The 5,527-nt window shown below is 39.5% G+C and overlaps 1 protein-coding gene across 1 annotated transcript in view; it reads right to left on the bottom strand.

Annotated features, from left to right (window-relative positions):
* satb2 (SATB homeobox 2) overlaps positions 1-5,527 on the bottom strand; it is a 130,108-nt gene that overhangs the window by 5,384 nt on the left and 119,197 nt on the right. The gene's annotated exons all lie outside the window — the stretch shown is intronic.

The following is a 5,527-nucleotide window of genomic DNA, read 5'->3' as shown; positions in this document are numbered from 1 at the left end:
TGAACAGAGTGATAAAGATCTAAATACAAGGACGTGATTCATGACAGTTTGCTCTGACAGTTGAGTCCAGTCCTGGTTCTTGAGAGTCACTATCCTGCATGTGTTAGATGTTTGTCTGCTCCAGCACACCAGGTTTGAATCCATGGTTGGTTACCAGGTTTCTGTAGAACATGGAGAGATGATTGAACCATTGAGTCAGGTGTGTGAGAGCAGAGAAACATCTGAAACACGAGGGTCGTGGTTCTCGAGGACCAGGATCCCATTAGCATCTGTTTAAAAACGGCCATCTTGGTAAAATATTGGTCCTTTAAATTTGATAACAACAGCTGAAGCTGAACTATTTACTCATTTTTCTTATATTTTATTTGTGTGAGCTGCAGTTTAACTGATTTCCCGTGTTGTTTCGTTTCTCGTGTTTCTGGCTGCAGCACGTTCAGAGCTGTTTCCTGCTGTTTATCTTCTCGTCAGGGCTTTTAATTGCTAAACGAGGGTGTTCTGTAATCCAGCTCAGTCTTTTCCTTTTTTTAAACTCTCCTTACGAGCTCGTACGTCTCGCTCCTTCTCGTACGTGTGTGTGTGTGTGTAGTCTATGTACTGACATGTGTGTGTCCTTGAGTGTAACTATAGCAGCCAGTGTTTAGGCTATTAGAGTTGTCTATTTACAATCTGGAGTCTCCTATTGATTATGTCTGCCTTCTCTTTTTGTTTACACGATGGAAATAAATAACACATGTTGCTCTGACTCAACATCTTCTTCCTCCTCCCCCCCCCCCCCCCCCCCTTGCTCCCATTTCTCCTTCTTTAACAGTCACTGGTGTTGCCTCCCTTCTCTCTCTGTTTTAGATCTGAGCCAAGTAGAAGCAATTTCCGGAAAAAGGGAAATGCGCTGTTGCGTCGTTGCACATCTGTGATGGAAACTTGAGCCACGAAGCAAAAGATGATGAAGATTTACTTATAAAGATGCATATCGCCCGCCACGTTTCATGCCAGACATTTAGACTAAAATCCTCTTAGAGGATGCCAACAACAGAAATATGGCTCTCAGCACTAACTTGATAATTAGACACACAACTAACTATAAATGTGCACCCTAGCCACACAATAAAACGCACACACCAAAATACACAGCTATACATTTAATGCACAACGTTTAAAATACGCAGTCAGCCTCAAATACACAAACTTGACGCACTATAAACACACCAGAACTGTGCACGTCGAGCAGGAACGGTGAGAGCAAGAATGCAAGAAAGTGCAATGGAAGATGTGCCAGAAGTAAGCGGGTCCAAACGATGATATCTCTGACGCTGTTCTGGACCCTGCCAGGACGCCGGATCTGAGGGAGGACATCCCATAATCCCCTGCACTGTTCTCACCACCCGGGCCAAGTCCATCACATGTTTATAAGACTCGTGAGGCCCCAAGAACCGACTGAGGACACGCAAGACCGGACGATCGAAGGTGTTTATTTACAAAGGTGATGATCAGGAAGTCGAGGAGGAATATGTGAATATACTGTTGGAGAGATGTTGATGAGGCTCGCTTGTTTCTTTGTCGTTAACGGTTTGGAGCGAGGACCAGGAGATTCCAGTGCAACGGAGACGACCAAGGAGACCAGGTAAGATGAGCGCGATGCAGGAGAGGGACGAACCTTAAGGCTGAAGGGTGAGATGTTTGGGTTGATGTCTGATTGGTTTGGTTGCAGGTGGCAGTTCTGGAGAAAGGATCCAGGTAGACCCAAGGAACCAGGCCTGATGATGACTCTAGGATACTCAAGGAGAACAAGGTTAGTGATGGAATACCACCAGGGGCTGGACACAGTGTCATGTTGCGGACAATGTTCCAGCAGAGTCTAGTAGATCCAGACAGCCTTGTGTAGTGTGAGGTCTCATCAGCAAACATGAAGACACCTGTGAACAGCTGGCTCCGCCCACTCAGGAGCTGCAAGAAGGTGTTCGCGTTAGAAACCCCCCAGAATCCCCACAAAGTCCAACTTCCTGTGGTTGAGGAGCCGTTGTTGGGCTTTCCTCACCAGGTGAAACGTGTTCATCGTCAGATCTGATGTGGCATTTCGTTACAACCTTGGGAACAACGTTACGACAGAGACAGGAACACGCAGGGATGGGCAGAAACATGATCGCCCACCGTCACCAACAGTGAGAGACCGAGACAGTAAATCTGAAACTCTTCAGCAGATCTGGTGTTTTTGACAGAAACACCTCCTGTGTTCCCCCCACGTCCTCTCACTGAGCGTTTGGGCTTTAGACCAGGCGCTGTGTCATACGTTCCACCCCCATCTCTCCACTGCACCTCCTCCACCTCCACGCCTCCCCCCACCTCCTGAGCGAGCAGCGATAAGCCCGGGGTGAAGTCACACTTCAGCTAAAGCCTCATCCAGACCCCCGTCTGGTTGATGTGCAACGACAAACGGCTGAAAATACACAGAACGGTTCAAATTTAATGAAACAACATTTTATCCACAGGAAATACTTTCAAAATAAAAGACTCTGCTTCTCATCAAGAGTCGCTCACAGCTAAATATTGTAGCTAAACTAATGAAGCATTTAGATTTTTAAACTGACGTCAGACGGAGACTCAAACACCGAGGCCACGACGAGGAATTCACAACAGCTTCAGAGATAAAACAAGAACGGAGCCGTCACAAATCTTTTCATCACGTTTATCGTCAGTGACTCCGAAAGGAGCGGGACCTGCAGCCGGAAGGAGAGAGAGGGAGAGGGAGAGGGAGAGGGAGAGGGAGAGGGAGAGGGAGAGGGAGAGGGAGAGGGAGAGGGAGAGGGAGGCCGTCGTGACTTCATGACCCCACTCACAACGAGAGTCAAGACTTCCTGTCTGCACCTTCAACTGAAGCGTCATAAGTAGAAGATTCAGCTGCTGGTTTTTAACACACTGTTATTAAACATGTTCAGACCTGTGTAAAGATGGCTGCTGCCTACACTGATCACTGCAAATAATAACAATTATTATTATTATTATTATAACACAGAACAATAAATATAATATTAACAATAACAATAATAATAATATAGAAGAAATATAATAATAATAATAACAACACAGAACAATAAATATAATAATAACAATAATAATAATGTAGAAGAAGAAATATAATAATAATAACAACACAGAACAATAAATAATAACAATAACAATAATAATAATGTAGAAGAAGAAATATAATAATAATAATAATGATAACAATAACAACAATAATAAAGTAGAAGAAATAATAATAATAATAATAATAATAATATAGAAGAAGAAATATAATAATAATAATAACAACAAAGAACAATAAATATAATAATAACAATAATAATAATGTAGAAGAAGAAATATAATAATAATAACAACACAGAACAATAAATAATAATATTAATAACAATAATAATAAAGTAGAAGAAGAAGAAATATAATAATAATATTAATAATAATATTAATAATAATGATAACAATAACAATAATAATAAAGTAGAAGAAATAATAATAATAAAAAAAAAAATAATAATAATAATAATCTAGATTTATTAGCAAGCTGCAAAAAATTGTGTTTTTGTAACAAACTTCTGGTGATAAGAAAAACATTAAAAACCTTTTTAGTGAGCAATCTGTTGAGTCTTAAACAATGTAATATGCCACTTGTAAATTTATAAACAAACAAATAAACAAATGGTACTAAAAACATTATCATAATAAAGGGAAATAAAAAGTGAATAAATGAAGTGTTTGTCTCTAAACTAATCTTCAAAAAGCCTCACAATGAGCTGAAGCAGTTTTCCTTCATCATATTTATTAATTTTTTTATTTTTATCTAATTAGTCTTAAAGTAAAAATGTTTTATTTTCTATAGAAGTTGAAGAAAATGTTGAACATAATTTATAAACTTTGTTTAAATGGTTTTTAACTTGGATATCACACTTTTAGTTTACTCCGCCGCTTCTTCAAAACTTCAAGAAGTGAATAATTTAGAAAAACTTTGATTTGTAGATGAAATTCAAATAAAACTCCAAATGTTCTTGTTAATGTTCCTCTCAGGCAGGAGAACGTTGGTTTTCATGCTCCTCTGAATCAGTAATATTTTTCTCTCCATTTGAAAATATCGTACATGCGTTTAAAACCAAAATACATCTTTTTAATGATATTGTTTTTTTAAAACAACTTTAAAAATGTTCAACCTGTTGTATTTTCACCAGTTCCCACATTCACTGCAGCTGTTTGAACCAGCTTTTATATTTTAGATTGATTTTATTTTATTATTTATTGCTTTGCATTTTATTTCGTCTTTTCTTTTCTCTTTACTTTGTGAAAGACTTTGATTTTCCTGGAGTTAATAAAATTACATAATGCACACATTTATTTTATAAATAAATGAAGTTATTTCAAAGTAGAATTTGTTTTTTAATCCATTTTAACTTCATCACTCAGAAGAACGCAGATTTTTAATTAAAGGGGAAACAAAACGTATCCCTTCAAAAGCCAGTCATTTATTTATTTATTTATTTATTTATTTATTTATTTATTTATTTATTTATTTATTTATTAGTGTACCGACATGCACTAAATATTAATAAAAACCATACATTAAACCATGCATAATCCAGGTTAATCCACCTGTCTAAATAAAAGTCTGTTTCTAATATATTCACAGTTGCAACACTTTAACGTTTCATTTTGGTTTAAAGCATTCAGATTTGATATTTTTGTGATTGTTTTTGTTTGTTTGTTTGTTTGTTTGTTTATTCCATGTCTTCGGTCGAGCTGCATCTTTTATGACGACAGTTTATTTTTCTGAGCTGCTGCTGAAAGGAGCCCAACATCTCCACCGTTCTCCTCCGGTAAAAGCAGGTGACCCTTCCTGAATGGAACGGGTCTGTCAGGGGACGTCCAAGCGGACCCTGCAGAGAGCGGGGGCTCGGGGTGGGGGGGGTCACCTCAGGGTGTGTTTCTATATGACTGAGTCTGGCAGCAGAAAGAGTCTTCAGTCGTTTTAAACCAAACATCCACTCGGCCTTTCTGTTTATATCTGAGATCTGTGCAGCGCTTCTCACACACGGGGCCCGGGCGAGCGGGCTGTGTGTATGTGCTGGAGTGATCCCCCCCACAACAATCGGGGGGGTGAGATGAAAGAAGGCGAAGCATTAAGATGTGGCGTGTTTACAGGAGAGCAGCTTGAACAAGAGGCCGCCGTGGTCGGCCGCTGAAACTCGAGCTGCTTGGAAAGTGACTCAGGGCTCTTCAGGCTCTGACACCAGATATTTCCAACAGAAATTAAATAAACGTGGTCTAAAGGGGGGGGGGGGGGGGGGGGGGGACCACAGGTTTCTGACTTGGACGGATTTGAAACATAATATTAGATGAACACAACGGTTCCAGTTTGACGTCAAAAGTCTGCACAACAACAACAACAACGTGTTGTTTTTTCATTGGAGGAAATAATAACAGAGCGAGGAGGTGATACGTCATGGAGCGAGGAGGTGATACTTCATGGAGCGAGGAGGTGATACTT

Source organism: Nematolebias whitei, chromosome 13 (assembly GCF_014905685.2).
Source record: "Nematolebias whitei isolate Nwh7 chromosome 13, NemWhi1, whole genome shotgun sequence".
Classification (NCBI taxonomy): Eukaryota; Metazoa; Chordata; class Actinopteri; order Cyprinodontiformes; family Rivulidae; genus Nematolebias; species Nematolebias whitei.
Note: the sequence above shows the minus strand (reverse complement) of the source record. Positions and strands in the feature narration are given on the sequence as shown.